Source organism: Lactuca sativa, chromosome 8, assembly GCF_002870075.4.
Source record: "Lactuca sativa cultivar Salinas chromosome 8, Lsat_Salinas_v11, whole genome shotgun sequence".
Classification (NCBI taxonomy): domain Eukaryota; kingdom Viridiplantae; phylum Streptophyta; class Magnoliopsida; order Asterales; family Asteraceae; genus Lactuca; species Lactuca sativa.
Window position 1 is genome coordinate 146487242 of NC_056630.2, and position 18108 is coordinate 146505349.

General features: G+C 36.6%; 1 long non-coding RNA gene across 1 annotated transcript in view; it reads left to right on the plus strand.

Moving 5' to 3' along the window:
* Window positions 1–18108, plus strand: part of LOC111918523 (uncharacterized) — a 35714-nt gene that overhangs the window by 16969 nt on the left and 637 nt on the right. The window contains exons 2-8 of the long non-coding RNA XR_002859264.3: window positions 14407–15212; window positions 15289–15555; window positions 15630–15834; window positions 15902–16214; window positions 16641–16740; window positions 16925–17005; window positions 17197–17324. This is a non-coding gene — a long non-coding RNA (uncharacterized LOC111918523). The remainder of the gene's footprint in view (window positions 1–14406; window positions 15213–15288; window positions 15556–15629; window positions 15835–15901; window positions 16215–16640; window positions 16741–16924; window positions 17006–17196; window positions 17325–18108) is intronic.

The following is an 18108-nucleotide window of genomic DNA, read 5'->3' on the forward strand; positions in this document are numbered from 1 at the left end:
TGTTGACGTTCGACATCTGAAAAGGAAAAAAAACAAAGTTTGATTAGAAATGAATCCCCAATTAAACACCCAAACAAGAAATTAGGGCTAGGATCCAACAATATTATTTACAAATTAGAAGAGGGAAGCCATAATCTAACAAGTAAATAATTTGAAGGTAAGTGAATGACGATTCACTAATTCTCCACCATGAAAAACGAAAAAGAGATTTGTCACACCCATAAAATTTAAGCCAAATTAAAACATTTTAATTCATTCAAAAACCCTTAAGTTCATACATTTGTTTTCAAAATAGTTTAAACATCAGAGTATTTCCCCAGAACCATATCACATAATTCATAAAACATGAGGAGCGGTACGATCACGCTTTCGCCTTGCCACGTTCTCCTGAAGTACCTGAAACAAAACACTGAACTGTAAGCCCGAAAGCTTAGTGAGTTACCCCCAAAATTCCAACCACACACAAACATACTCATAACATATCGCAGATAGAACAGCCATGCACATCGGGTCTACAGTGTGATTGGTCCGCCCGCACTGGGCCTTCAATCCACCTAGTCCACTCTCTGAGTCTACAATATGACTGGTCCACCCACCCCGGGCCTTCAGTCGGCCTGGTCTGCTCTCTTGGGGCCTTCAGCCTATCCAGACCGCTCGCTGGGCCTTCGGAATATCCGGTCCGCCCTGGGTATGTTGGTCTACAGCACAAAGCAGGACCCGCCTCAACCCAACCCCCGTCAAACAATCATATGCACAATAAACAATTAATCGCATAACAACCCTTAACCAGACAAAGAGTCTAACAGAGCACATAGGATATCAGTAACATAGCAACCATCCTAACCAGGATGTATCTAACATAACAACCACCCTAAACCAGGATGTATCTAGCATATCAATAACATAGCAACCATCCTAACCAGGATTCCGACCTAACCAGTCTCTAGCATAACATTACCCTATATACCGGGTACCGACCTTAACCAGGTCACTAACATAACACCATCCTAAATACAAGATGCATATCTAGCAAAGCAATAACATAACAAACAATACCTGGATTTCCATCCGATAAAGGGCCGGCCTTGGTGCCGTAGACCCTATCGATATAGTAAGGAAAACTCACCTTCAATTGCCGACTGGAAAGATAAGACCAAGCTCCTCCGACCACCGACACAATCTTCACCACAGAACACCACCAAACAACCAATTCCGTAAATACCCAAAATTACCAAAATACCCTTGGAAGTCAAACTGGTCAACTCTTGCTCAAAGTCAAAGTCCTCAGTCAAAGTCAACCTTCCTGGTTGATTTTACTCGCCGAGTCACCCCGACGACTTGTCGAGTTCTTGTACTCATAAACTCCCATAATACGACTCAACTCGCCGAGTCCCCCCAAGACTCGTCGAGTCCAACGATCTCTGAGTCCCATCCTGACCGACTCACTGTGTCGCCGACCGACTCACTTAATCCAAGGATTTAACCAAAAGAGGTTGGGGTCTGCGACCAGACTCGCCGAATCCAAGAATAAACTCACCGATTCCAAGGCAATCTTCAACAGACTCGTCGAGTTGTTCTTCCAATTCATCGAGTCCATGCACATGTTCATACAACTCGTCGAGTACACCCATGTGACTCGTCGAGTCTCTCCAGTTCTCAATCCATTCAGAAGCTTTTCGGGTCATGCATGGGCTCCAATCCATAGATCCACCCTCCTACAATCTAACCCTCACATAAAATTACAAACTTTACGTGAAACCAAGGAGATATAGGCCCAAAACATACTAGGGCTTGGGTTTTAGACAAAGGGGCTTCACCAACAACTCAAAGACTAAAGCTTTATGACATTCTCGGCCATCATGAGTCTAGATCTAGAGTAGCAACCTCGGATCTAACTCCAAATCCGAGATAGGTCTCAAAACAAGTTAAAGAACTCCCAAAACAACCACCAAGGATGAACCACAAAGGAAATAGCTTAAAATAAGGGGTCCTTACCTCAGATGTGTGCCCAAATCGGATGTAGATCCCAGATCTATACAAACCCCTTGATGCTAGCTTCCAATTTCTCAAGCTCCTTCCAACAATTTCCTCTTCCTAGTCCCAATCTCCTCAACAATGAAGCCTCTCACGAAATTCGGGTTTTCTGGAACTCTCAGGGGGATTAAGTGGCTGGGAGAAGGACATAAAGTCCTTTAAATAGGGTGCAACCCTCGAGATTAGGTTTTTCTCTCTTCAGCATCAACTCGTCGAGTCCACCGCTGACTTGGCGAGTTGGCCACTTAAACCCGCGATCAATCCCGCTCCGACTCGACGAGTAGCATACCTACTCGTCGAGTAGCTTCCTTAATTTACACTTATCACCCTCCAACTTCTTGCTTCCGAACTTGGGATGCTACAAGATTAAGTTTTAAATGTATTGAAAACTCCTAGATCTTTTGAGATTCATTGAACTTTTCAATGGCATGTTTAAATCTCGATATGCCACTCAAGTTTGTGACTGGGATGCCGAGGATCACATAGCAGGTGTGAATAACCATGCAGATGTACATGATGCCCTCATTGTTACAGTCACCTATTCGATGTGCCGGTTAACCACACACGCTCCATCGAACTGTGAAAAACAATGAGTCACCATTTACCACCTTTGCTTAGAACCCAATTAGTGTGTCGGTTAACCACACACGCTCCACTAACGTCTTAGCAAGGGTACAAACTGTAATTTTATGGAATTGTATCAATTCACTTTTTCCTAAAGTAACTAAGATTGGGAATTTTGAAAAACATTTAGTTACTTTTTTATAAATTAATTATACTTTTAATGAGGAAAGAATTGCCCTATCCTACCCGTTCAGCTAACAACCCTCCACCAATCAAGGAAGCGGTGGGTGAGAGTGGACACCCATTAAACGGCCATTTTATAGGCCATAACCTTATACCCTCCTTATAGATTAGCTTCGTGAATGAGGCCTACTAACGGTAAGACTAGCATTTAAGTTATATATATATATATATATATATATATATATATATATATATATATATATATATATATATATATATATATATATATATATATTAATCTTTATAATATTATAAAGTATAAGGTTGAATTTTAAACTTGTAAAATTCTAGGGTTTGAAATTTAAATAGTTCAAATTAAACTTTTAATCAAAAAATTTAAATTCAAAACTTGAGGGCAAGTTTTGAACTTTTCAAAACACATAGGATCAAATAGCAAATAATTTAAAATTAAACATTTAATTTAATGATTATCTAAATTTGACCTAATCAATTTTATTCTCAAGATAATTCATCAAATAATTTAAATAATCAAATATTATCACATAAGGAATTTATTATCCAAATAAATGGTAATTATCTTTTGTTTTGGAAAGGATAAACATATAACAACAATAAAATTCTGATTTTATTAGTCAAAAACGATTTTGGTAATTATCCTTCAGCAAAACAGCAAGAAATCCCGAAAATCCCTCTGTCTGACGTCCCGACTCGCCGAGTCCCCTTATGGACTCGTCAAGTTCATCCTACTCGTCGAGCCCACATTAGGACTCGCCGAGTCTGCCAGGCAGAAGACTCAAAAACTCGATTTTCAAGCAAGAATGAAACACAAAGCATCAAATACAATAGAAGCCAACCAAGGCTCTGATACCACTGATGGGTTTGAGCCAAAAGAACATCCTATATGCTCATGCAAACCCTAATGCTTGGATCTAGGTTTCTCTATTGTACATGCAATTCATCCAAGACTTACAAACCCTAGATCTAGTGTATATATTTCGAAATTGATACAAGAAAATCAGATCTAGATCATGATTACCTCTTATTAAAAGCTTGAATCTTCTTGTCCTTGGAGCTTAGAGTCACATGTGTCACTCATCTAATGGCTTACGAACACCACAAGCAAGAGGATGATCTTGGAGAGAGGTTGGAAGCTCTTGAATTCTACTCTAGTACTCTTAGAAGTAGGGTTATCCGATTTCTGAAGCCTTAGGGGTCTATTTATACTTGTGCTGCTAAGGTTTCAGTCAAACCCCTAATTGGATAGCTTAGGCCTTAAGCAGTCCAAAGAACCTTCCAGAACAAAGGCCTTGGACAAAATTAGATGGGCTCCCACTCTAATTATCGTCCACCTCTTAAATCCAAAAGGAGTCTCGGCCCAAATCAACTATCACACAATTAACAATTCCAGTCCCCTTTATTTAATTAATCTCTTTTACCCATATAATTAATTCTTAATTAATTCTTGTCTAATATTAACTAAACTATATGATTTCTCCTTTAATATATTATTCATATAACATATTAATAAATCATAATAACCTCCCTTTTCATAAATCATCCGATCATGTTGCCTTGGTGAAGGCAACCTAAAAGGACCATGCACAACTGGGTCAAATACTTACCAAATATAGTTACGGGCTTAGACACTAATCCAACAAAACCAAATTGTATTAAAATTGTTGATATAGAATTGTCTTGTATATGAGTTTAGTTAGATCAAGAATTATATGAGTGTCACACCCATAAAATTCGAGCCAAATTAAAACATTTTAATTCATTCAAAAACCCTTAAGTTCATACATTTATTTTCAAAATAGTTTAAACATCAGAGTATTTCCCCAGAACCATATCACATAATTCATAAAACATGAAGAGTGTTACGATCACGCCTTCGCCTTGCCACGTTCTCCTGAAGTACCTGAAACAAAACACTGAACTGTAAGCCTAAAAGCTTAGTGAGTTACCCCCAAAATACCAATCACACACAAACATACTCATAACATATCACAAATAGAACAGCCATGCACATTGGGTCTATAGTGTGATTGGTCTGCCTGCACTGGGCCTTCAATCCACCTAGTCCACTCTCTGAGGAAATGGCTGTTGATTGGGTTCTTCAGTCACTTCCTAACTCGTATAGTGAGTTCGTAAGAGAGTACTATATGATGAACCACAACGTGGCCCTTATAGATCTCACCTATATGCTTATTGCTGCTGAATCAGCAATGGTTTGGCGCAATAGAAAAGCAAAGTTGATTGGTGAATCTGCCTTCAAGACCTCTATGGATGTAGACAATGACAACAAAATACATGCTATGATCGAAAAGTTTGATCATAAGAGAAAGGCAATGTCTAAAGTAGCTCCATGTCATGCTCCAAAAGAGTCAATTTGCTTTTATTGCCAAGAGAAAGGGCATTGGAGACGAAGCAACCCCATTTACCTAAGAGATCTAAGAGATGGGAGAGTCGAAACGTATGGCTCTAATATAGGTAAAATCCATTGACTAACTCTTTTAAGCTTCATTCTAGATTCTTAATACATATGTGATAAGATTACAATTGATGTTTTGTAGAATCAAAGAAAAGAAAGGGAGCTTAAAGGAAGAAGTGAGCAGAATCTAACCATGAAGGAATGGATTTCGATCGTATTTCTCAAAGATTAGATTCTTAAGCCACTACTTAGAGTTAGAATTAGATTGCTAAGAAAGATATATTAGCATAAGTTTTTCAAATGAGTTGCATTGTAAGGACAAAAATTTTCCGCAATAAAATAAATTTTGATTATTTATCCTTACAATGGCGTGTATGAAAATTGATGTTAAAATGGTTCTATTATTAGCAATAATGGATTTGGTTCTTATTATGTTATTTATGGAAAGTCGAGAATTTACCAAATAGGGAGAGTTTCTCATCGCCCAAAGTTTCAATTGGACAGAAATTTGGAATCACGCAACTTGGTTGCACGATGAATGAGAAATTTCATATTTGGAAATTAGACAAATTCATTGACAAAGTGTCAAGTGAAGGACTAAGAGATCGAGCACACAATGTTGCGTGTTGATCAAGTCAACCATAAGAGTAACAATGATATTCGTCATGATTTACTAAAAGTTTAGTAAATATGATTATACTTACAAGATTAAGTGTAATTTTGAATTGATTAAAGGGTTTAGATCAATAGCAGAACGAATAACAAGAATCAAGTAGGCAGAGAGATAAAAGTTTCTCCATTCTAAGAAGAAGGGAGAGTACCTTTTATGCTTTATGATAGGTCTTAATGATTAAGAACCATATCTCAATTGATCCTCTAAGTGAGTCTTAGTACAATTGTATGTCTAAGAAGAGGAATCAAGAATTGAAGAAATGGTTAAATCAATAAGTCAATCATACTTCGTTCCAATAACAAGTCTTAAAGTTAAGATTGTGACATTGAGTGAAAGGTATTAAGAAGGTTTGTAACTTTCATTAAATATGGAAAGTTGTGATGTCTTGGATAAGACAAAGACCAACTAGGACCAATTTATGAAGTGTTTTTGATAAAATCTACACTAACTCTTGAATATTTGTTTGTCAAGAAATGGTTATTAACAAGAGAACCTTATATGTCAAGGAGTCAGTGGGAGTCTTAATTGTCTTGAAAGGTTTCAAGAACAAATCAAATAAACCTTATCGATCATCACTAGTACACGAGTTGAGGTTTACAACCTATCGTGTTGACATTATTTTGATTCTATGCCAATCCAATCGAGTTAAATATGCATGTGAGTTCTATGAGTTCTCATTTTGAACGCATAAAAGGCAAAGCACCTTAATCAATGAAAGGTACATTGATAAGAAAAGGTGATCTGCTTAACTACTTGGAAGACATGGTGGGCAGCTGTGCTACCATAAGGCAAGAAATCGAGATCAAGAAAGTTCGATCCATAAGAGTTTGAATTTGTCGTAAACTTTGGTTTTGACAAATTCACATGGATAGGAACAAATAGACTGTTTAAATCTAAGTGTCATAAGATTTCCTCCTTCATGAAAATGATTGTGAGGAAATGCTTTCACTAAGACAGATTTTAAGAAGATAGTGATTGTAAAATTGCATTCTCGAATTCAATTATGGTTACGGCATCCCTTTCCATAATTTGAATTGTGAGGTTTGGCAATTAGTCTTAATTGTTTAGACACACATATGACCAATCGAAGGCAAATGTGTATAAGTTCAAGAAACCTTGATAAAAGATTATCAAAGCACTAAGTATTAGAAACATGAACTTAAGAAATTCAATAAGCATTGTTTTTCTGAAAGTTAAGATGTTTATGAATACATGTCGAAGCTAGTGGGAGCATAAGTGTTATGTTTTATAATAATCATCATGATAGTGGGAGCATAAATGTTATGATTGTATGATTATTAAGGAAAGTATTGCAAGGTTAGCAATATTAATTATAGAAAACATGAGTCATACTTTGCAAAGTCGCAATAGTTGAAGAGTTGTTTTGCTATAATTAAGGGAGAGAATATTATGCTTCATTTCAAATCTAAAGGTTTAGGTTGAGAAATGTTAATAAGATTTAGTCAAAGGTACAAAGTGTGTTCTTAAAATTTCGATTATGATTACGGCATCCCTCTTCACAATTCGAATTTTGAGAACATAGCAAATAAAACATTATGCGTCGTGTCCCATACGCTTCGGGTATAGGATCGATTGCAAATGCTTTAATGTTTGACCATTCTAAAATTTTCCAAATGTCGAGCGCATTTAGAGGGAAAAGGGACTAGAATTGGTTTTGACTAAAACAATTAAACAACTATCAAAGGACAACCCAAAGTTCGACGAGGATTGGTCGCTTGTGAGTAGTTGGAAGTATAGTATTGGAAAATATGGAAATGTTTCCATATTGGATGGACCGTATCGACATCATTACGAATAGATAAGATTCTATTAAGAATGAGTTGTCATATGGAACATATGGAAGTGTGTCCATATTGGGAATTGAATATTGAGAAATCTATGACTAGATTAGAAACTTCTATGCAAAAGGATGTTCAAAGAATGTACTTTGAGTGAGAGACATCATGTCTATGAAATTGTCTTGTAACAATCTCCTATAGAGGACTTTGTAATATCATGGGCAATAGTCTTTGTGACTTTGGTGCAGTGACATTACGAAAGGATAGTTGCATAGAAAATTAGAATCTAGCATATTCTATAAGTAGCAAGAATTTGATATTCTTTCGCTTATGAAAAAAAGGATTTGGAGTTGTGAAATGAGAAGGATTGGAAATGTATTCAATGAGATCTACTTCACAAAGTAAGAACCATAGGTAAACATTGTGTGCATGCTAGGAGCATGGGACAAGTGTTGGAATTCAAGTAAGAAGTTGATTAACCGAAACGACAAATAATGAGTAATCAATATGGTGATAAATAAAAGGTGTTTTATTTATGCTCAAAGGGTTGAGGCCATATGGGATTAGTATTATTCTTGTATTTCACATTTGCATGTTTTGACTTCCAGAATAATTGAGTTCATTAAGAATAATCGAATTATTCAAATGGGCCACAGTCGTTCATATGTTGGAAGTAGATATGAATGAAGACTGTCGTGAATTGGTGTGTGGATTGTCTAAAAGAGTATTAGACATAAGCAAATGTTTGCTGCAACGTTCATGAGTGCTTACGAATATGATTTGAGCATTGGATTAAACCCACGCTCACTTGGATCACTCCATGAATTGTATCACGAGTGATTGGTGAGACGATAACATCTTATATTCTTGAAACCGAGATGTGTGAGTTGTATCTTGCGAATCGGTTGCACATTGATAATATGTAAACGCACTAGTAACTTGGTGTTATAAAACATATTGTTGTGTGTGATTCGGTGCGTGAGTGCAAGCGAGCATTGTATCAAAGTTTATCCGTTCCTTTTATTCAAAGTAGGATAAAAGCGATATCTTTGGGCCCCTCGATGGTTTAGTGATGACAAACATAAATGCTCGGCCGGGCTAGGGCTAATTTGATTTGTTCAATTAGTCAGTCGTCATAAATCGGGAATCGAGATATAGTACAAAGAGAATGATTTGAAATCATATCTCATATGATATCTAGAATGGAGGAATATATGATCCCTTATCTAAGGACACGCGTATTTGATATGATCAGAGTTGACAGCGGCTTTGGAAAGCTACGATTGCAGATCGGGATATGAAATCATACACATAATAGTTGTTAGACTTATCCAAGTGGGAGACTATTGGATTAGTGTCTAAGTCCATAACTATATTGGTATGTACTTGACCCGATGGTGCATGGTCCTTTTGGGTTGCCTTCACCAAAGCAACTTGATTGGAGAAATATATAGAGAGAGAGGATAATATGATTTATTAATATGTTAAAAGAATAATATATTAAAGGAGAAATCATATTTGTTTAATTAATATTGGTCAATAATTAATTAAGAATTAGTTTTGTGATCAAATGTAATTAATTAAACTAGAGGGGCTGATTTGTAATTATGTGATAGTTACAAAATAAGGTATGGGTTATCTTATTGATAGGTTGGACGAATTTAAGGATAAAGAGCCTTAGAATTCGAGTATGATAAGGATTCAAGGATTATCGTATTGGTTGCTTGGTGGATAAGCAACTAGATAAGGATAATGACTGAAACCCTATCTCTACACCTATATAAACACCCCTAGGGTCATGAATTCGTGTAACCCTTCCCAAGAGGTCCTAAGGACGAATTCTAACCTCCCTCCTCTCTCTTTATACCTTCTCCATTTGCTTATGGTGTTTGTAAGCCATTAGAGGAGTGACACTTGTGACTCTCAACTTTCCAAGGTCAATTCAAGGAGGAATTGGATTGTTATTGCTATATAAAAATCAAGGTATGTTCTTAAACCTATTTACATGTGAATTCTGATTTCCATATGCTAGAATTAGGGTTTATAGTCTTGGATTCAAAGCATGTACAATAGAGAAACCTAGATCCAAGCATTAGGGTTTGTATGAGCACATAGGATGTCTTATGACCAAAACCCATCAAATACCATCCTAAATACCCGGATGCATATTTAGCAAAGCAATAACATAACAAACAATACCTGAATTTCCATCCGATAAAGGGCCGGCCTTAGTGCCGTAGACCCTATCGATATAGTGAGGAGAACTCACCTGCAATTGTCGTCTAGAAAGATAAGACCACGCTGCTCCGACTGCCAACACAATCCTCACCACAGAACACTACCAAACAACCAATTCCGTAAATACCCAAAATTACCAAAATACCCTTGGAAGTCAAACTGGTCAACTCTTGGTCAAAGTCAAAGTCATCAGTCAAAGTCAACCGTCCTGGTTGATTTTACTCGCCAAGTAACCCCGACGACTCGTCGATTTCTTATACTCAGAAACTCCCATAATACGACTCAACTCGTCGAGTCGTCCCAAGACTCGTCGAGTCCAACGATCTCTGAGTCCCATCCTGACCGACTCACTGAGTCACCGACCGACTCACTTAATCCAAGGCTTTAACCAAAAGAGGTTGGGGTCTGCGACCAAACTCGCCGAGTGGTTCTTCCAACTCGTCGAGTCCATGCACATGTTCATATCGTCGAGTACACCCATGTGACTCGTCGAGTCTCTCCAGTTCTCAATCCATTCAGAAGCTTTTCGAGTCATGCAGGGGCTCCAATCCATAGATCCACACTCCTACAATCTAACCCTCACATAAAGTTGCAAACTTTACGTGAAACCAAGGAGATATAGGCCCAAAACATACTATGGCTTGGGTTTTAGACAAAGGGGCTTCACCAACAACTCAAAGACTGAAGCTTTATGACATTCTCGGCCATCATGAGTCTAGATCTGGAGTAGCAACCCCGGATCTAACTCCAAATCCGAGATAGGTCTCAAAACAAGTTAAAGAACTCCCAAAACAACCACAAAGGAAATAGCTTAAGATAAGGGCTCCTTACCTCAGAGATGTGCCCAAATCTGATGTAGATCCCAGATCTATACAAACCCCTTGATGCTAGCTACCAATTTCTCAAGCTCCTTCCAACAATTTCCTCTTCCTAGTCCCACTCTCCTCAACAATGAAGCCTCTCACGAAATTAGGGTTTTCTGGAACTCTCAGGGGGATTAGGAGGCTGGGGGAAGGACATAAAGTCCTTTAAATAGGGTGCAACCCTCGAGACTAGGATTTTCTCTCTTCAGCACCAACCCGTCGAGTCCACCGCTGACTCGGCAAGTTGGCCACTTAAACCCGCAATCAATCCCGCTCCGACTCGACGAGTAGCATACCTACTCATCGAGTAGCTTCCTTAATTTACACTTAGCACCCTCCAACTTCTTGCTTCCGAACTTGGGATGTTACAATGATAATTTAGATGTTAGAAATATGATATAATTTATGTTTAATGACCTCCATAGCTTGTCCTCAAGTTATGGAAAATGAAAGGTCTCATCATTAAAATCAAATTAAACTCATAGGTTATGAATGTGAAGAGTTTTGACAAGTTTCAAGACTTGCCCTCAAGTTTTGGAATTTGCAAAGTCTCATTAAATGAAACTTTAATTCCAAACCATAGAGTTTTAAAAGTTGAAATTCAACCCTTATACTTTATAATATTATAAGTTTAATATATATATATATATATATATATATATATATATATATATGTGTGTGTGTGTGTGTGTATAAGACAAGTCACTCTTACCGTTAGTAGGCCTCATTCACGAAGTCGGTCTATAAGGGTGGTATAAGGTTACTGCCTATAAAATGGTGGTTTAATGGGCGTCCACTCTCACCCACCGCTTCCTTGACTGTAGAGGGTCGTTAGCTGAATGGGGTGGATAGGACATTAATTTTCCCTCAATAAAAGTATAATGATAAAAATATAAAGTAACTAAACTTTTATTAAATTCCCAATCTTAGTTACTTTAGGAAAATGTGAAAATGGTACTACCCATGAAATTGCACTTTGCACCTTTTTTAAGTCGTTAGTGGAGCGTGTGTAGTTAACCGACACACTAATTTGGGACAGACAATGTGTGGCAAAGGGTAACTTGGTGTTAAGCATAGATCAATAGAGTGTGTGTGGTTAACTGGCACATTAATTAGGTGATTTGTAACATTGGTTGTACCAAGCTAATTTGCATGGTTATTCACTCCTAGTTTGTGATCCTTGGCATCCCAGTCACAAACTTGAAGGGCACACTGAGATTTAAACATGCCATTAAAAAGTTCAATGAATCTCAAAGATTTGGGAGTTTCAAACCAATAAAAACTTAATAATCTATTTTGTTTTTCATGGTGGAAATTGTTAAATCATCATTTACCCACCTTCAAATATTTTACAATTGGATTACAGCATCCCTCTTCGCAATTGTAAAATATTGTGTTGGGTCCTAGCCTTAATATTTCGTTTTGGGTGCTACATTAAGGACTTAAATCAACTAACTTGAATTTCCCCCTTTATAGATGTCTAGATCAAACAACTATGGTCTTCTCGAATCTGTAGGAAAAAGCTTTCCACATGAAGATGATATTCCACAATATTATACTTAACTTCCTCCACCTCCTCCAATTATTCTCCCTAACCCACAAGTTCAAAGACTTGAAAAGTTCAAGGTCACTCAAGCCCTACTTGCAATGAAACATCAAGATGGAAAGTCTCTGTGTACTCACGTCTTGGAGATGAAGGCACACATTGACAGGCTGAGAGTATTGGGTGTCGTTATCTTGAGGAAGTTGGTTGTTGACTGGGTTCTTCAATTACTTCCTGAGTCATATAGTGAGTTCATTAAAGATTACTATACGACAGATCGCGACATGACCCTTATTGATCTTACCTATTTGCTAATTGCGGCTAAATCAGCAATGATTTGGTGCAATGGTAAAGAAAACTTTATTGAAAGATCTATTCCCCAAACTGCCATGGACACTGACAATGGAAACATTGAAAGTCCAGAAAAGTCTTCTCTTCCCAATGGAAAGGGATCGGCCATTGTCAACCCGTTTGACCAAATGGTAAAGAGAAAGGCTAAGTCTGAGATTGTTTCGTGCACCATTCCAAAAGAATCTGCTTGCTTTTATTGCCAAGAGAAAGGACATTGGTTGCGAAGATGTCGTGTATATTTGAAGGACCATAAGGATGGTAAAGTCAAAAAGGTTTGACTCTGCTTCAGTTAGGTCCACTTTCTAACTCTATTAAGTTCCTATTTAGATATTCTTAATACATGATGTGACAGGGTCACATTTTGATGTTTTGTAGGATCGAAGAAAAGAAACACTACTAGAAAACAGCCCTTTAATGACGCGCAAACAATGACACGCAGTGATTTACGATACGCAAAAGCATGTGCCCTAAAAATAACGGCATCTCTTCTAAAATTTGAAGGATAGAGGACACGCATTTATGCGTGCCCTAAAATTAGCGTCAAAAAAGAAAAAAAAAAGAAATACGGAGGCACCTATTATAATAAGCGTGTCATGTAAAGGTGTCGCTTTATATTTTTTTAAGAAGGCGCGTTTTCCATATTTTTTTTGGGAAATGAAATCTCACTAAAATTAAACACCCCGCCTAATCCTCTTTCTAAAATCCTCTGCTAAAAGCCTAAATCATTCATAACCATTTTCCATTCCCAAAAAAATTAAACATCCCGCCTACTACGACTCCCCAAATCACCCTAAATCATAAATCCCTAAATATTAAGAACCCTAATTTGTTCTTGAGAAACGGTGCCTTAGATCAAAAACTGTGAATTCAACTTCGAATTAGTTCAGGTTCTCTCAATCAAGAACCTCCCCATTGACGGAGTCAACCGTTCGTTATCCCATATGGTCATCGTCACAGCCTCGAGATTTATCAACTCCTTCCGCAAGATCTTTCTCGTAAATTCTATCAATCCTAAGCTTTCTCTCAATTAAGAAGCCCTAACCTTTCTCTTTATTCACATGCCAATAATCCCAGCAAAGAAGATCAACAACAAAGACCAACTGGTTCGATTTCTCCCTAAAACCGGTACAACTTCTCCTAAATCCGACTTCACTCCACTCTCTGAGTTTGTTTTCTCCCTAATCGATGCATCCACCTTCTCATCTCTCTCATCCATAGATGAAGATTGTCAGAGATGTAAAGGGAGTAACCGAAGGAAACCCTAAAACTACTCTGATTGCACAAACACTTCTTCTCCTGCGACTTTAGGTAAGTCTCTCGTCCATAGAGTATAATTTCTTCTTTCATGTATTTGCATCTATAATCTTTCAAAGCCATTTCTTGTTCTTCTTTCAGTGTTAGACTTTATGTGGATTTAGCTCTTTGATTTTATAAGATTTTCATAAACTGTTTGGTTTTCTTGATTCTTGGAACCTGCATGTTTATTTTCCTTCCCAATCTGGGCATTTTTATATATGATTAGTAAACAAGGGTTATGATTCTTACACATCTAATCCATTTTCCTTTGTTTTTGTTCTTAATGTTTTTCTTTTTTAGAAAATTCCACCGTCTTTAGTTCATGATCTCGACTTTGAAGACACCCATGTCTTGTTTAGTTCTTAATCATTCTTCAAACATTCTTGTTCTTAATGTTTTTCTTTTTCCAGGGTTTGCTTGATTCTACTAATCGGTGTCTATGTTGCATGATAAAATGGAACCAGAGGCTGTTGTAAATGAAAACAGACTACTTGGTTGTTTAGATTCATTGGCACTCAAGTTTTCAACTGAGGAAGTAGAATTCAGTTTTAATGAGTTTGGGCCAGATGATGAAGCATATGACTACTCAAGAAACACTCCTGATGCTTTTCATGAAGATTATGTAGGCAAGCTGTTCGATGAAATGCCAGGAGACGAGTTTTGGTCTGAACTAAAAGCCATCAGATGGTGTCCTATTTCTGTTGACCCACCTTTTATCGGACTTCCATGGTTAGTGCCAGCTCAGCAAATTGCAGCACCGGATACTGTCAGGCCTAAATCACAGATGTGGCTCGCTTCATCCATGATTGTCAATCAGAGAGATCAATGTTTGAATCTTCCAACACTCCATTTTTGGTGTCTGATTCTCGAGGGGTTCTCATGGCTGCAAAGGATGTGATGAATAATGATGCACCTTGGTTGGACAATAATACCCCTCTGGGAAAACATCTCATACACTCGAGTATCAGTCATGATATGGCTAACAGGCTAGGGATTCAATCCCTTCGTTCCATCTCTTTAGTCAGTGAGGAAATGACAAAAGATTTACCCTGTATGGACTATGCAAAGATCCATGAGCTTCTTGAATTATATGGAGGGAAAGATTTCTTGTTATATGATCTTATTGAGTTTGCAAACTGATGTAAAGCCAAAAATCTTCATATAATTTTTGAAAAATGCCAACATCCATCACAATCATTGATGATACAAAATTAAGGTATAAAGTTATCATACTATTTAGTTTTACTTTATAGCCAATTAAATTTAAAAAATTTAAAATAATTTTTTTACAGGAGATTTTTAAGGGCCTGCCATTGTTGTTGTACTGGAAGGAGCAAGTTTGAGTAGCGAGGAAATATCTAGCCTCAAGTTTCTTCCTCCATGGGGTTTAAGGGGTGACATGCTTAATTATGGATTAGGGTTAACGAGTTGTTATTCTATAACTGATCTTCCTTCAGTTGTCTCTGGTGGCTTTTTATATATGTTTGATCCTTGTGGTAAAGCTTTTACTCTACCTTCATCAAGTAATTCTCCAGTTGCAAACATGTTTACTTTGACAGGTATATATTAGTAATAATTCTGTTATCTTTCTGTTAATCAGGTTAGTATTCTGTTATGATTTTGTTAATTACAGGTACCAATTTGACCGAGCGATTCCGTGATCAGTTTAGTCCCATGTTTATTGGTCAAAAAGTTCTATGGTCACCAGACTCTACAGTTATACGAATGCCTATTTCATCAAAGTTCATTGAAGATGGAAGACAAAAATAAAACTGATATTTGAAAATTTCATTAAGCATGCCTCTAGAACACTTGTATTTTTGAAGTCTGTTTCTGAGGTAACAAGAACTTATGTTTCAGACATCTAGTTATTGGTTATAAAACTTAGCAATTTCTTTGAATCAGGTGTCTTTTTCAACATGGGAAGAAAAAGAGCCACAATCTTCACAAGATTTTTTAATCTATGTGGAGTCATCACATGCAACACTAAGGAATCCATTTTCAGAAAAGGAATGGAAGAAGTTTCAGCTATCAAAAAAAGAAATTACATACATACTGTTACAGTTAAACAAAGCACATGAAAGTAAGTAAACTAACTGGAAATGGTGGGTGGGTTTTGTTTGTAGGTCTGGCTAGCGTCTTCCTCAACCAGAAGATCTTGTGGCATATGCATGCAGTAGTCATGAGAAGCCTAGTTTCTTTTAATATGGAAACAGAGGTAACAGGTTAAATCTATCTTTTTTTCTCTATAACTTTGGAATCTTAACGCTTTGATTTTTTTTTCTATGAAAAGTTTCCATTTCTTATTTGATGGTTGTTATTATTGCTCACTGTAATATAAAGTATTGGGAAGCTTTGGCATTGTGTAAGCTACTTCCACAATAAGATTCATCAGCCTCCGGATACTAGTCCAGAATTAACACAAGTGAGACAGGTTGCTTTTCATCTCAAAAACACTATTTTTGTCATTACCCTTCATAAAAAACTGAAATTTTTATCTTTGACTAGTATTCAGAGGCTGATGTGTACAAGCAACTCTCTTACTTCTGCTATCTTCTGGATGTTGATCGTTGCATTGACAAGGTTATTTTTGTCAATAGTTAAACTTTTGAGATATTGATATAATTTTGTTTATAAATTAAAGGTACCCTTTGAGTTGCATGGGCCACATGGTGTCCTAAAACATCTAAAGTATCTACTCGAGACAAAGGGATCAACTGTCATCTGTGTAGCAGAGGGAGCTGGTCAGATTAGTTCTAACTTCTAACTTTACTCCATACATAATTTAATTATATTTTCTTCACTTACAAAAAACAAATAAGATTATAATAAAATGTATATTGTTTTTAGAAAATAGATTGTAATTTGATTAAACTTTTGGAAAAAAAAGACAGCTCAACTTACAATTTGTGATATGGTTTTGTATAGAACTTTGTGGAGAAAACAAATGCTAAGGATGCATCTGGGAACGTTGTACTTGGAGATACTGGCGTTCATATACAACAGGAGGTACTTTTTTTTGTTATGGAAACGTTCTACTTTGAAAACTTGTTTACATCCATTTTTTTTTTATTAAATTAACTTAATGGTAGCAGTGAAAATAGGTATGTGTTTCGATGACTTTGCTATAAATATAACTAGATATGAAGAAATATTATAAGAAACAAATGAATGTAAGTGAAATGATATTTTTTTTTTAGATAAAAAAATATTTCGAGGAGATTGGGGATCCAGCTGATGTGAAATACATTGATCCTACATACATGATCTGTGCCTGCCGAGCAAACACATTAGACGGAATCCTCTGCACGTGCTCGGTCAAAATGCTGTAAGTTTATTTTCCATTCCTTGACCTTGTAATTTGTACATAATTTTTGATGGATGGTTTGTTGTTTGTTGTTTGTGTCAATGTGAATGTGAACACTTGGCCTGTTTCTTTTTCTTATACTCGGCTTAAAAGATCAAGCCAGCTCAAAGGAGCCGGCAGTGAGAAAATATACTTGGCTTGTCCTTCTAAGCACTCCTTTTATGGACTTTATTTGCCTTCTATTTCTTTTTCACCCACCAATGGGGGATGCCTCAAACTTGGCCTCTCATACAACATCCATACATATTAAACATATTTACGTTATTTGTTTTTTATGATGAACACAAATATTACACATATTTAATTATTCAGACTATATTTTTAGACAACTACGATAATGTAAAACACACACTATGCATGTTATTTAATATACATATATACATATATAAAACACTCATGTATATATAATTTATTCTTTTAAACACAACACACACACACACACACACATATATATATATATATATATATATATATATATCCGATTTTTTCCGGGTTTTAGGACCGGTCCAACCGGTCGAACCATTAAGATAAACGGTTCGATGTCCGGTCCGATTTTCAAAACCTTGTAAAAATATGAACATAGGAACTTATAAGTGCATACAAGAGTTACCATTTGAAGTGCATACAGGAGTTACCATTTGAATTTCTGTTTTTAGTATAATAATAGTGTTGTTATGTCCAAGTTTAACATTTCTGTTTTTAGTAATAATATGAAAAATGTTTTTGATTATGTTGTGTTTAGTAT